A 14,087-nucleotide genomic window follows, 5' to 3' on the forward strand; every position below is an offset into this window, starting at 1 on the left:
CTTGGTGTTCCCATTCCCATTCCAGGTGTCTCCATTCCCATTCCTATTGTCCCCATTCCCATTCCAGGTGTTCCCATCCCACCTCTGTTTTCCCTATTCCCATTCCAGGTGTCCCCATTCCAATCCCAGATGTTCCCATTCCCATTCCTGGTGTCCCCAACCTGCTCCCAATGTTCCCATTCCCAATGTTCTCATTCCCAGCCCAGGTGACCCCATTCCCATTCCTGATGTCCCCATTCCCATTCCAGGTGCCCTATTCCCATTCCCGTGTCCCCATTCCCATTCCTGGTTCCCAGGGAGGAACTGCCGGATGCCGGAGGAGGAGTCAGAATTTATTGCCCAAAGCAGGAGATTTTCACACCAAAATAACGCCCGGTGATGTCACCACTGTCCCTGTGATGTCACCACTGTCCCTGTGATGTCACCAATGTCCCTGTGATGTCACCGCTGTCCCCGTGATGTCTCCACTGTCATTTCCCCTGCTGGTTTACCTTAAAACCAGCACACCAGGTCTGTGCCCAACGGGGGTCCCTGTGGATCATCCAACGCGGGTCCTCCCATGGCTGATGGAGTTGGAGCAGCGGCCGAAGCTCTTCCCGCAGTTGGGGCACTTGGGGCTTCCATTACTGGTGGGTCCGTTGGTGGGAGGTCAAGGAAGAGCTCTGCCTGAAGCTCTTCCCACACTCCCCACAGTGGAAGGGCCTCTCCCTGATGTGGAGGCGACGGTGGGTGTAGAGGGTGGAGCTGTCCCACGTTCCCTACACGTGTAGGGCTGTTCCCCAGTGTGGATGTGCTGGGGGCTGAGCAGCTTGGTGCTTGTGCTGAAGCTCTTCCCACATTCCAAGCACTTGCAGGGCCATTCCCTGGTGTGGATGCAACGGTGTTTGCAAAGGCTGGAGCTGTCCCTGAAGCTCTTCCCACACTCCGCACACGTGTAGGGCCTTCCCCACTGTGGATCATCTGGTGTCGGAGCAGGTGGGAGCTCCGTTTGAAGCTCTTCCCACATTCCCCACACATGTAGGGCCTTTCCCCACTGTGGATCGTCTGGTGGCTGAGGAGGTGGGAGCTCTGAGTGAAGCTCTTCCCACATTCCTCACACATGTAGGGCTTTTCCTTACTGTGGATCATCTGGTGTCGGAGCAGGGTGGAGATCCGACTGAAGTTCTTCCCACATTCCTCACACATGTAAGGCCTTTCCCCACTGTGGATCATCTGGTGACTGAGGAGGTGGGAGCTCTGAGTGAAGCTCTTCCCACATTCCTCACACGTGTAGGGCCGTTCCCCGGTGTGGATGTGCTGGTGCCTCAGGAGGTGAGCGCTCCTGCTGAAGCTCTTCCCACACTCCGCACACGTGTAGGGCCGTTCCCCACTGTGGATCATCTGGTGTCGGAGCAGGTGGGAGTTCTGATTGAAGCTCATCCCACACTCCCCACACGTGTAGGGCCGTTCCCCACTGTGGATGTGCTGGTGGCTGAGGAGGTTGGTTCTCTTGCTGAAGCTCTTCCCACATTCCAAGCACCTGAAGGGCTTTTCCCTGCTGGGAGGCTGCTCAGGGACCACCAGCTCGCAGCTCCGCCTCAAGCTCCGGCCGCCTTCCCGGCACACGCTGGCTCTTTCCTCCTCACAGCCCCCTGGGCTGGCTTTGCAGCCCCTCCTGCGGGGGCATCTCCGGCCCTTTTCCTCCCCGCTGCCTTCCTGCGCCGGGGAGCCCTTCAAAACGGCCTCTCCCACCAGGCTCTGCCGCCGGGATTTGTCCTCCGCGCTCTCCGGCCTCACCTCGGGGCCTGGGGCAGGAAGCAACAAGGACACGCAGGGGATTTACCTTCAGCCCACAGGGAACCAAGGACATACCCCCAACTCCGGCCCCGGCAGGACGGCCACAAAAGACCGACCCAAAGGGGCACTGACTTTCTCCTCACCTGCCTGGGGGGCCCGCGGCATCTTCCTCTTCCTCGCAGCCTCCTCCTCCATCCGCCCACCCTATGGGAAGCAGAAATCCTGCTGGGGGGGGGGAAAACAAGGGGTGAGTGCGTTGCCTTGGGGGTTCCTCCTGCCCAAGTTCAGCTCTAGGACTCACCGGGCATCTTGTGTCCATAAAAACCCCCAGAACACCAACATTCAGCCCAAAAACCCCTCCCAGGAGTTCCCCCTCTCTGCTCTCTGGGGTTTCCGGGGTCCCCCCTGTCTGGCCTGATGGCACTTCTGCCTGCATTGGGGGTCCCCCTTCTCCGGGCTGCTGGGGGTCCCACAGCATCGGGGGGTTCCCACTCGCCGGGGTCCCCTTGAGTGTTGCCAGGGGGGTCCCAGGGCTCACTTCTCCCCACTCTGCCTCCCGGGGCCGGCCGGCCCTCCTCTCTCGCCTCCCACCCTCGCAAACCTCTTGGCGCTCTCGGCTCCCACCCCGCCTCAAGGCCCCCCCTCCTCTCCACTCTCCAAGGCCTTCCCCCTCTCCGGGACCCCCGCTTAAGGGGCCCGGCGCTCCCTCTCTGCGCCCCCCCCTCCAGCATTCCGGGGGTCCCCCAGCTCCGGGATCGCCCCTCTCCGCTCTCCCCACTCCGCGGCTACCGGGGTTCCCCCCCGGCTCTCACGGGGGGCCCCCAAACCGCTCTCGCCCCCCCCGCCATTGCCGAGCCACCGCCAGGACCTTTGGGCTGCTCTTCTTTGTGCTCCCGCTCGGCTCCTCCCTCGCCTGGGCCGCTGCTTTTGGCGGGTTTCCTCCTCCGGGATCCGCCCCCTGCAGCCCTTCCCCCCCTGGCCCAGCCCCCTTGGGCCCCCCTTGGGCCCCCCTTGGGCCCCCCTTGGGCCCCCCTTGCCCAATAAGTCTGATTATTCAGACAAGCAATTGGTTTTAATCCACAAAACCCAAATGTAGAACCCAGCACCCTGGACCATGAACAAAGTGCTGTTCCTTGGGCCCCCCCCTAATCCAAAGTAATGGGAGAGGGGATAAAAAACCTACTGGTGAGAGAGCTGTTGCAGTCTGGTCAAAAGTGGTGGTTGCAGTCCAGTTGAGGGGGGTGGTCTCAGGCTGGTTGAGAGCGGTGAGCTGCAGTCCTCCTCTGGATCCCACGAGTGGTAAAAAGGTTCTGAAACTCCAGGTTTATATATTCTCCAGTTCAGGCAGGAATGCCCAGTCCTCCCCTCACAGCGGGGAATTCCATAAAAGGCTATGAGGATACTCAGAGCGGGGAATTTAATAAAAGGGCCTAAACTCGGTCTATTATAAATATTATAATTAGACGTAGCAATCATATGAATATGTATGTAACATGTTGCAATCACTCGTAGAAATTGTATAAAATGCTGTAATTTCACTGGAGAGACAGAGCAGTTTGTCCAGCACGAGCTGGCTGCTCTCCAGCGTTGCCTAATAAACAAACCTCGCTGCTTAAAGACTAACTCTTGTCTCTGAGCAGTTCTCTGCGCCTTCTTGGGGGCAAAATTGGCATCATGGGGCAACTTGGAGTGACGGGGACCATGCTGGGGTAACTGTGATTGTACTGAGATCATACAGGGATCATACAGGGATCATAATGGGAGCAACTGGGTCTCTGCCCTGAGCAACTGGGAGCAACTGGGATCACACTGGGAGGAACTGGGAGCAACTGCGACTACACTGGGGGTAACTGGGGTCATACTGGGATCCCAGTGGGAACAGCTTGGTCCATGCTGGGGGCAATGGGATCATCTTGGGAGCCATTGGACCCACAGTGAGGGTGACTGGGGTCATACTGGGAGTGACTGGGAGCATTCTGAGGGCAGGTGGGACCATGCTGGTGGAACTGGAATATACTGAGAGCAAGTTGGGTCATACTGGGAGTGACTGGGATCATACTGGGAGCAACTAGGACCACATTGAGAGTGACTGGGAGTGGCTGTGAGCAACTGGGATTATGCTGGCAGCTACTGGGAGCAACTGGGAGTGAGTGGGACCACATTGACTTCAACTGGGATATACTGAGAGAGACCAGGAGTGACTGGGATCATACTGAGACTGACTGGGATCATAGTGGGAGTGACTGGGAGTGCCAGGGATCACACTGGGAGCGACTGGAACCATAGTCAGTGACTGGGAGGAACTGGGAGCCTGCTGGGGGCAAATGGCTTTATCCTGGGAGTGCCAGGGCATGTCTGGGTTCATCCTGGCTGTGAGTGCCACCATCTGGGGTGTCACTGGGATCCTACTGGGGTGGTCCTGAGAGGGACTGGGAAGGAGTGGAACTCTAGTGGGGTGACTGGGAGTGACAGGGATGATACTGGGAGTGACTGAAACACAGTCACTGGGTGAATGGGAGCAACTGGAACCACGCTGAGGGCAACTGGGCTCATACTGGGCTCATACTGGGCTCATACTGGGAGTGACTGCAATAATACTGGCAGTATGTGAGAGGCACTGCAACCATACTGGGGGTGACTGGTATCAAACTGGATTCGTACTGCAAGTTCCTGGGATCATACTGGGGGTGACTGGACTCATAGTGGGATCATCCTGGGAGCAACTGGGACCATGCAGGGGGCAAATGTGGAGTCCCTGAGAGGGAAAGGAACCATCCTGGGGGGGACTGGGAGCAACCGGGACCACCTTTGAGGGCAATTGGGATCCAATTGGGAGTGACTGGGAGTGACTGGGATCATACTGGCAGTGACTGGAACTACATAGAAGGGAACTTGGAGCCAGTGGGGCCATGCTGGAAGTATGGTGGAACTGGGAGTAACGGGGAGTGACAGGGTGCATGCTAGAGGCAACTGGCATAGACTGGGAGTGACTGGGATTTTACTGATGGGAACTGGAAGCATCCTGGGGCAAGTGGAAGTAACTGGGTATGACTGTGAGCATGCTGAGGGCAACTAGGATCTACTGGGAGAGTCTGCAACCATCCTGGGGGTGACTGGGACCACAGTGGGAGTGACTTGGACTGGGAGCACCTGGGAGTGACTGGATGTACAAAGGGGCAACTGGGATTGACTGGGACCATGCTGGGGGAAGACTGGGACCGTACTTGGATTGAGTGGATCTGTGCTGGAGGCAACTGGGAGCAGCTTGGCCCATGCTGGGGTAACTGTGATTGTACTGGGATCATACCGGGATCATACAGGGATCATATGAGGAGTGACTGGGTCAATCCTAGGGTCAACTGGGAGCAGCTGGGGTCACACTTGGAGGAACTGGGAGCAAGTGGGACCACGCTGGGGACAAGTGGGATCACACTGGGATCCCAGTGGGAGCAGCTTGGCCCGTGCGTGGGCAACTGGGCCCACAGTGAGGGTGACTAGGGTCATACTGGGAGTGACTGGGAGCATTCTGAGAGCAGTTGGGACCATGCTGGTGCAACTGGGATATACTGGAAGTATGCTGGAGGTAACTGGGATCATAGTGGGAGTGACTGGGAGCACACTGGGAGTGACTGGGAGTGGCTGTGAGCAACTGGGATCATGCTGGAAGCTACTGGAAATGACCGGGAGTGAGTGGGACCACACTGGGGGCAACTGGGATATAGTGGGAGACACCAGGACTGACTGGGATTATATTGGGACTGACTGGGAGCAACTGGGACCTCGCAGGGGGTAACTTGGATCCTACTAGGAGAGACTGGAATCAGACTGGGAGTGACTGGGATCATGCTGGGATCAGACTGGGCATGACTAAAAGTGAGTGAGATCATCCTGGGGGTGACTGGGCCCATCCTGGGGGTGACTGGGCCCATCCTGGGGGTGACTGGGAGCCCCTGGGCCCGTGCTGGGAGCCCCTGGGCCCCCCTGGCTGGAACTGCTTTCCCTCCTGCGGGTTCTTGGCAAAGGCCCCAAAGCACAAACTCTGCTCCGAGCCCTCGGGGCGTTTCCTCCCTTTGGGCAGCAGCAGCTCCTGAGCCCTGAACAGGCTCCTGTCCCCTGCAAACACTTCACCTGCCTTTGACCTGGGAGCTCTCAATGACTCACACATTTACTGAATATTGAAACTTGCCTTTTTCTCTTACTTTTCTTCTTTTCTTTTGTCTTTCTTTCCTCTTTATCCTTTCTAAAATTCCCCCTCCTCTCTCTTTCCCTCCCCTCTCCTTTCCCCTCCCCTCCCTCTGTTCTTTGTGCCGCAACCATGACCCAGTTGCTCCCAGTATGATCCTGGGCACTGACAGTCACTCCCAGGATGGTTCCAGTATGGCCCTGGTCACTCCCACTATCATCCCAGTCACTCCCAGTCACTCCCAATTGGATCCCAATTGCCCTCAAAGGTGGTCCCAGTTGCTCCCAGTCCCCCCCCAGGATGGTTCCTTTCCCTCTCAGGGACTCCCAGTCTGAGTCCAGTCTGGCCCCAGGCACTTTCAGTCACTGCCTGGACGATGCCATTTCCCCCTTGCATGGTCCCAGTTGCTCCCGGTATGATCCCACTATGAGTCCAGTCACCCCCATGATCCCAGTAACTTGGAGACACTTCCAGTACGAATCCAGTTTGATCCCAGTCATCCCCAGTATGGCTGCAGTGCCTCTCACATACTCCCAGGATTATTGCAGTCACTCCCAGTATGGTCCCAGTATGAGCCCAGCAGGGGCCCAGCTGCTCCCACTCTGATCCCAGTTGCCCCCCAGTATGGTTGCTCCAGGATGGATCAGGAATGGGGACCCCTCTGTGCCCCCCCCTTGTGTCACCCTGTTTTGGGGGAGCTTTGGGGGGACATCTGCACCCCAACACGGCATCCAACACATCCCAAAGTGTGCAGGACCCCCTTAAACCACCCCACAACCCCCAAGGAACCCCCCAAAAAAACTCAGAGCCCAACCAGAACCCCACCTAACACTTTTTTGGGGGGGACATTTATGGGCACTGGTGTTACTGGGAGCCTCCTCCGCTGCAGGCAAGGAGCTCTTGGGTGAGAGGGGGTGTTGGGAAGGTGGGGTCGGTGAGTCAGAGGGGATAAAAGGGGTGGTGGGACCCCAAAATGAGTGGGGGAGTGGGACCCCCCAAAAGTGGAGGTGGAGGGCGACTGAGGATTGGGGGCTGACGGGAAAGGGGTGGGAGAGGTCAGAAGAGTGGGGAAAAGGGGAGGGTGGGACCCCCAAACTGAGCATGAGGGGACTGGGGATTGGGGGAATGGTGTGTAAGGGGTGGGAGAGGGGTGGAAAGTGGAGGTTGGGACCCAAAACTGATCTGGGCGGGCTGGGACTTGAGGGGAATCATGGGAAAATCCTTCTCAGAGAGAAAATTGGGTGACCCGAGTCCTGGATGCTTTTAGGAAAGAGGTCTAAATATTTCTTGAAGAATGGAGGGGGGTGACTCTTTTATTCTTGACCTTTCCAGTTCTCCATTTGGGGGCAGGATGTCCTCTGGGCCAATGTTTTGTTCCCTTGGCAGTGAGTGCAGCCTCAGAGGGCTGAGCCCTCTCTGGCTGGGCTTGGCCTCTCCTGCAGAGACTCAGGCCTGGCTGGGCTGCCCCAGGCAGACGCTGCAGGAAGAAGAGCGCAGGCCGCCTGGCTCTGGTGTCCCTGGGGCTCAGCCTGTGCCCCATTGCTGGGCAGGGGCTGAGCCCCACCTCTGCCTCGGGGCCTTGGCCAAAGGGCTGGCAAGGAAGAGGCCCAGCAGCCTTGGGGCCTGCCCAGCTTTCCTCCTCCCTGGGGGCTCTCAGTCCTCCCCTGACACCGTGTGGGCCCAAGGCCTTGCTGGCTTCGGGCTCACGGCCCGCCGGCACCATCCCAGCGGCCTGACCCCCCTCCTTCCCCTCTCTCCAGCCTCTCCTGCCTTTTCTGGCAAGGGGCCATCCAAGGAAAAGCCCGGTTCTCAGCAATGGCACCTGTGCCACGGCTGCAAGGCTCGAGTGGGCCAGGCAAGAGCAGGAGCAGCGAGAGCCTGAGGAGCCAGGAGATGCCCTGGCTGGGCATCGTGCTGCTGCGGGACGAGCTGACACCTCTGCACAGTCTCTGCCCGTCCCTGCCAGCCGACTTCTGCCCAGGCTCTGGGCACGGGGAGGCAGCACTGACAGTTTTCAGCCCCCGCGCTGTTCCACAGAGGCTCTGATGTCACAAGGCCCTTGCCTGGCAGCCAGGAGATGGGCAAGGCAAGGCAAGGACGGAGCCTCGGAGCCACCAGCACGCTGTCCCCAAAGGCTGGGCTGGCACAGAAGCCCAGAGTCCCTGAGCTTGGCAGAGACTTGTGAGATCAACCGGGGTCCAGCCTACGTCCCATCCCCAGCACGTCAAGCAGACCACGGCACTCAGTGCCATGGCCAGTCTTTGCTTAAACACCTCCAGGGACGCGGACTCCACCACCTCCCTGGGCAGCCCATTTCAATACCTAATCCCTGTTTCTCTCCAAAAAGTCCTGCTCCTGTCCCTGACAAACAGCCCCTGACAGGCAGGTCCTCGGGTCCTCTTGTCCTGTCGCCTGTTGCCTCGGAGAAGGGGCTGACCCCCACCTGGCTCCAGCCTCCTGTCAGGAAGTTGTGGACAGGGAGAAGGTCAGCCCCGAGCCTCCTCTTCTCCAGGTTGGAGAAGCCCAGCTCCCTCAGCTGCTCCTCACAGGCCATGCACTGCAGACCCTTGCCCAGCTCCATTGCCCTGCTCTCCACCCACTCCAGCCCCTCAAGGTTCTCCCTGAATTGAGGGGCCCAGAGTTGGACACAGCACTCCAGGGGTGGCCTCACCAGTGCCCAGTCCAGCAGAAGCATCACTGCCCTGCTCCTGCTGCCACCCTCTTTCTGATCCAGGCCAGCCTGCCCTTGGCCTTCTTGCCCACCCGGGCACCCGCTGGCTCAGGTTCAGCCTCTGTCCACCAGCACCCCCAGGGCCTCTCCCACGGGGACCCTTTGCAGCTCCTCTGCCCCCGGCCTGGAGCTGCAGGGGGTTCTTGTGGCCAGAGGCCCCAAAGGCACCAAAGGCACTCTTGAACCTCATGCCCACGGGCTCGGCCCAGAGGTCCAGCCTGTCCAGGTCCCTCTGCACAGCCTTCCTGCCCTCCAGCACATCCACACTGCAAGCCAACTTGGGGTCCTCTGCCAATTTGCTCCTGGAAGACTCAATGCCCTCCTGCACATCCCCACGAAAAATATTCAACAAGACTGGGCCTGTTACCCAACAAGTTCTAGTGCTTGACAAAGGAGCCCACCCAGCAGTGGGGAGAAAGTGCTGGCAGGAGATTGAATGGGGGCAATAGACAATGGATGATGGACAAGTTCGGGGCCATGGCCATTTGTTAGAAAAACAAAGTAAAAGTTTAAGGCCTGCCATATTTCAGTGGTCATAGACCTGGCAGAGTAATCTCTTTTTGAGACCTGGACACCAAGAAGGCAGAATTTCTAAACCACAAAGACCCTTAGAGAAACCAGAGATGAAGACAAAACAAACACAGACAGTTACTGAGGCTCTCTCTATCCAGGGAAAAGACAAGAAAAGGACAAAAATTGTGGACTAAGTATCATGCAAAGTGAGAAATCAAGAGCCAATAGAAGAGAATAAGAATTCCTGCAGAGAAGTGGTAAGCCAATGGACAGGAATTCTTTTGTCTGCTAAAATGTAGAAATTGTTAAGAGTTTTGAGAATTGATGTACAGGTGTTAGAGAGCAATTGCTGTGTCCCTTCAGCGCTGAATGAAGTAGGGTCACCTCTGGAACCCAACCCAACCAATAAAATCAGAGATTTTATTCCCCGGCTTTCCCTGACAGTTTCTGGGGACCCAGATGAGACAAAGCAGCGCCGACAGGGCAGAGCAGAGGAATCGTTGGCCCTGCAGCGTGTACCAAAGGAGTTTGGGGGAGATCTTCCAGTTCCCTGGTCTGGAGAGTTCACCACGCCTTCTTTTCTGGGAAAAAGAACAGGCCATGAATTTTGGGTCCTTGATTTTAAGGCCTTTTGCCTGCACATAAGGCACAGCAATGGGAAGGACGCAGCCTGAGGCTGAGAGGTTTCTGTCCTGGTTTGTGGGCTTGGGTGAGATTGGGCCAGAATTACAGGACACCTGTAAAATCTGGGCTTTGGGAAAGGTTGGGGAGGGTTGGGAAAGGTGTTCCAAGGGTGGTTTTGCCTGAGGTGTTAAACATGGGAGTGGGTCTGTCTTCCCAATTCCCAAGAGAAGAGATCCCAGAAAGCTCCCCTGCAGGTTGGGTTTTAAGGCACAGGAGAAGAGACCGAGGGTAAGGGGTTTCTTTCCTGGAGGGAAGGGCTGTCGTTCACTTGCAGGAGCCCTGTGCTGAAATTGCCAGTCTGACTGCCCAAACTGAACACAACTGGAGATTCCTGCCAGACAAAAGGTGGCAGGACAGAAAGCTCTTGCTGCCCATGGAGTGTCCAGGGTGGCCCCCCAACTGCATCTGAAACCCAAAGGTTCCAGGCTTTCATTCCTGGGGGAAAGGCCGTGACATCCCAAAGAGTCCCGTGGCAGACAGGTGGGGCTGCACTGTGGGGGTGTGAGGTGTTGGTTCTTTGGTTTCCAGGGGCTATTCCAGAATGGAGAGGACAGGCTGTGACATCACAAAGGGGCCCATGGCACAGGGGTTGGGCTGCACTGGGGGCTGTGAGACATTGGTGTTTTGGTTTCCAGCAGCCATTCTGGAATGGAGGGGATAGGCTGTGACATCACAAGAGGGCCCATGGCACAAAGGTGGGGCTTCACTTTGGGGTTGTAGGGTGTTGGTTCTTTGGTTGCCAGGGCCCATTCTGGAATGGAGGGGACAGGCTGTGACACCACAAAGGAGCCCTTGGCACACGGATGGGGTTGAACTGTCACATGGTGGGGGCTTGGTTCTTTGGTTTCCAGAGGCCATTCCGGAATGGAGAGGAGAGACCAGAATGGATAGGACAACAAAAGGGCCCAAAGCACATGGGTTGGTCTGCACTGTGGTGTGGGGTGTTGGTTCTTTGGTTGCCAGGGCCTATTCTGGAATGGAGAGGACAGGCTGTGACAAGAAGTACCTGTCAGAACTGCAAAGAATCTTGTGTGGGCATATTCTCTGCTCTGCCCTGCACATCTTTGTGCTGGGGTCAAAACTCAGCCTCTGCTTCCCTCTCCTGAGGGACTTGTTCTTAGACATCCCTTTCCCCCTGCACTCCTTTCAAAAGCCCTCCTGGCAATTCTCAAGCCTGTACCCGGCTCTCATCCCCTCTCTGTCCTCTTCCCAATCGCCTGGTCAATCCCAACATCCCAGGACAGGGATCCCAGTTGCTTGGCTGCACTCCCACCTAGTTCCATATGCTGGGCCATGATACCCCAGCACTGGAGCAGCCAGGTCAGCAGGGGCTCTCCCAGCTGGAGGCTGAAATCTTTGCACATCTCTCACAGCTCATCTGGGGATGGGGATCTGGTGATTATCTCTGACCCTGCCTCTTGCTCCTGTTCTGAGGGCTCTGCTTCCCCTTCATCCCTCACTAACTGAGCTGATTTGGTCTTGGATTTCTTCTGTAGAGGGGCAACTGCTACTGGCACAGGTTGTTCCTCTGCAGTTTGAGTGGCCACGGTACCTCTTGATCTCCTTTCCTCCTCCTCCCCCTGAGGGCACCGGGTCTTAGTTTAACAAGGTTACAACTTAGAAATTAAGAGACTTCAGGTGGAAGTGTGGAAAAGGAAAAGAAGCAGCTTTTTATTACCAAAATCTGAATAAAAAACAAATGGTGCAACCAAAAACTTTGAGAAGAAACCAAACAAAGTCCCAAATCCCCAGGTGGGGGGGAGAAACTGTCCCGCAGTTCAAAGCTCTCGCAGCCCCGTGTGCTCGCAGCCAGCAGTGAAGGAGTCCCTTTTCCCAGGGGCAGTCCCCAAAGCAGAACACCTCGCTCCCAGATGGGTCGGGCTCTCTCTCTCTCTCTCTCTCGGTCGTTCTCCACGAGGTGTCCAGGGGGGGAAAAATCTTCCTCTCAGGAAAAGAGAAGAAGGTGGCCAAAACCAGCTCCCGCTCTGTCCGGTCCCGGACAAACCCCAAAAGCCCCCGAACAAAGGACCCCCCGCCCTCCCCGCGGCCACCGCGGTGTCCCCGAGAGCCGCCCTCCCCCCACTGCCCCTGCCCAGCGCCTGCGGCTCCGCTCCAACCCACCCCCTCCCGGGAGACACAGATGGCAATGGGGGGGACACTGGGAAACAATTCCAACACCTCTTTTCAAACCTCTGACACCTGCTTCCCAGACATTCCCAAAGAAGGGGCTTCCCGTGGCCTCGAGCCAGGGACCAACCTTTGTATTGAACCAACTCCTGGAGAGACACGTTCCCATCCCTGTCCCCATTCCCATTCCTGGGGTTCCCATCCCTCTCCCCATTCCCATCCCTGTCCCCATTCCCATTCCTGGGGTTCCCATCCCTGTCCCCATTCCCATTCCTGGGGTTCCCCTCCCTCTCCCCATTCCCATTCCTGGGGTTCCCATCCCTCTCCCCATTCCCGCTTCCTGCTGTGCCAACCTGCTCCCAGTGTCCCCGTTCCTGTCCCCACTATCCCTATCCTGGTCTCCCATGTCCCCATTCCCATTCCCGGTGTCCCAATTCCCATTCCTGGTGACTCCAACCTGCTCCCAATGTCCCCATTCCCATTCCTGGAGTTCCCATTCCCATACCTGCTGTCCCCAACCTGCTCCCAGTGTCCCCATCCTTGTCCCCAATGTCCCCATCCCATTTCCCCCTGTCCCCATTCCTATTCCTGGTTCCCACAGAGGAACTGCCGGATGCCAGAGGAGGGAGCCAGGATTTATTGCCCAAAGCAGGAGATTTTCACACCCAAATTAAAGCCTCAGGAATAATTGTGGTCCTGGGTTTCACATGGGAAAAAGCAGGAAGTTGATCCATCGGGAAGAGCCGCAGGGGGGCCGGGGTGGGTGGGAGCAGCGGGATGAGCTCTGCCAGCAGCTCCTGCCTTTCCGCAGGGAGAGGGAAGGGGCGGATCCAGCTCCAGGATCACTCAGGCTGTGATTCCTGCCGGGATGAGAGCGGGGAAAGGAGTCACCATGTCCCTGTTCCCATCCCAGGGGATGGAGCCGGCTGTGAAGCCCCGGGAGAGTAAAAACTGCTCTGGAATCCCATCTGATCCTGCTCTGTCCATCCCACCCCAATCCCACTCCAGAATCCAGCCCTGATCCCAGTCCACAATCCACCTGATCCCACTCTGGAATCCTGCCCTGAGCTGGAATCCCCTTCCCATCCCGCTCCAACCATTAGGCCCCCATTCCCCTCTGGAATCCCGGCATCCATCCTGGGATCCCTGCCCAGAGGATCTGGATCCACACACGCTGCTGGGACTCACTGGTGGGCGCGGGGTCGTATCCATTCCCCTCCCTCTTCCCTATGGAAAGAAAGCGGGATCAGCACCCGTGGTACAGGATCCCCGGAATGCTGCCGGGCGGATCCGTGCCCCTTCCCGACCCCCATCCTGGGAGTTACCGGATCGGAGCTTCCAGACACCGACTCCCAGGAGGCCGATGATGATGATGATGGCAGCGATGACGGACACAGTGTCCTAGTTAGAACAGCTGGGACCGATTCCTCACTGGATGGGTGTAGCCCAAAACTGTGGATTCTATGGCCTTCCATGCCATTTTCCCAGGAACTGTTGTCAGGAGAGGCCTGCGAGGTGGGGGGGATGTCCTGAGCACCCTCCTACCCTTTTATGGACTGAGCATCCTCATAGCCTTTTATGGACTGAGCATCCTCATAGCCTTTTATGGAATTGCCCGCTCTGAGGGAAGAACTAAGCATCCTTTTATGGAATTGCCCGCTGTGAGGGGAGGACTGGGCATTCCTGCCTGAACTGGAGAATATATAAACCTGGAGTTTCAGAACTTTTTTACCACTCGTGGGATCCAGAGGAGGACTGCAGCTCACCGCTCTCAACCAGCCTGAGACCACCCCCCTCAACTGGACTGCAATCCCCACTTTTGACCAGACTGCAACAGCTCTCCCACCAGCAGGTTTTTTTCCCCTCTCCCTTTACTTTGGACTCGGGGGGGGCCCAAGGAACAGCACTTTGTTCATGGCCCAGGGTGCTGGGTTCTACATTTGGGTTTTGTGGATTAAAACCAATTGCTTGTCTGTATAATCAGACTTATTGGGCAAGGGGGGCCCAAGGGGGGCCCAAGGGGGGCCCAAGGGGGCTGGGCCAGGGGGGGAAGGGCTGCAGGGGGTGGATCCC

The 14,087-nt window shown here is 57.4% G+C and overlaps 1 long non-coding RNA gene across 1 annotated transcript; it reads right to left on the reverse strand.

The window, feature by feature from the left end:
• Positions 1-12,634: 12,634 nt before the first annotated feature.
• LOC120325353 lies at positions 12,635-13,438 on the reverse strand. Its single transcript, XR_005567297.1, has 3 exons — positions 13,340-13,438; positions 13,203-13,241; positions 12,635-12,874 (listed from the first exon to the last, which is right to left on the reverse strand). It is a non-coding gene; the product is annotated as an uncharacterized LOC120325353 (long non-coding RNA).
• Positions 13,439-14,087: the final 649 nt, after the last annotated feature.

The sequence above is a fragment of the Pipra filicauda genome, unplaced genomic scaffold, assembly GCF_003945595.2.
Source record: "Pipra filicauda isolate LSUMZ 115617 unplaced genomic scaffold, ASM394559v2 scaffold953_size45841_pilon, whole genome shotgun sequence".
Classification (NCBI taxonomy): domain Eukaryota; kingdom Metazoa; phylum Chordata; class Aves; order Passeriformes; family Pipridae; genus Pipra; species Pipra filicauda.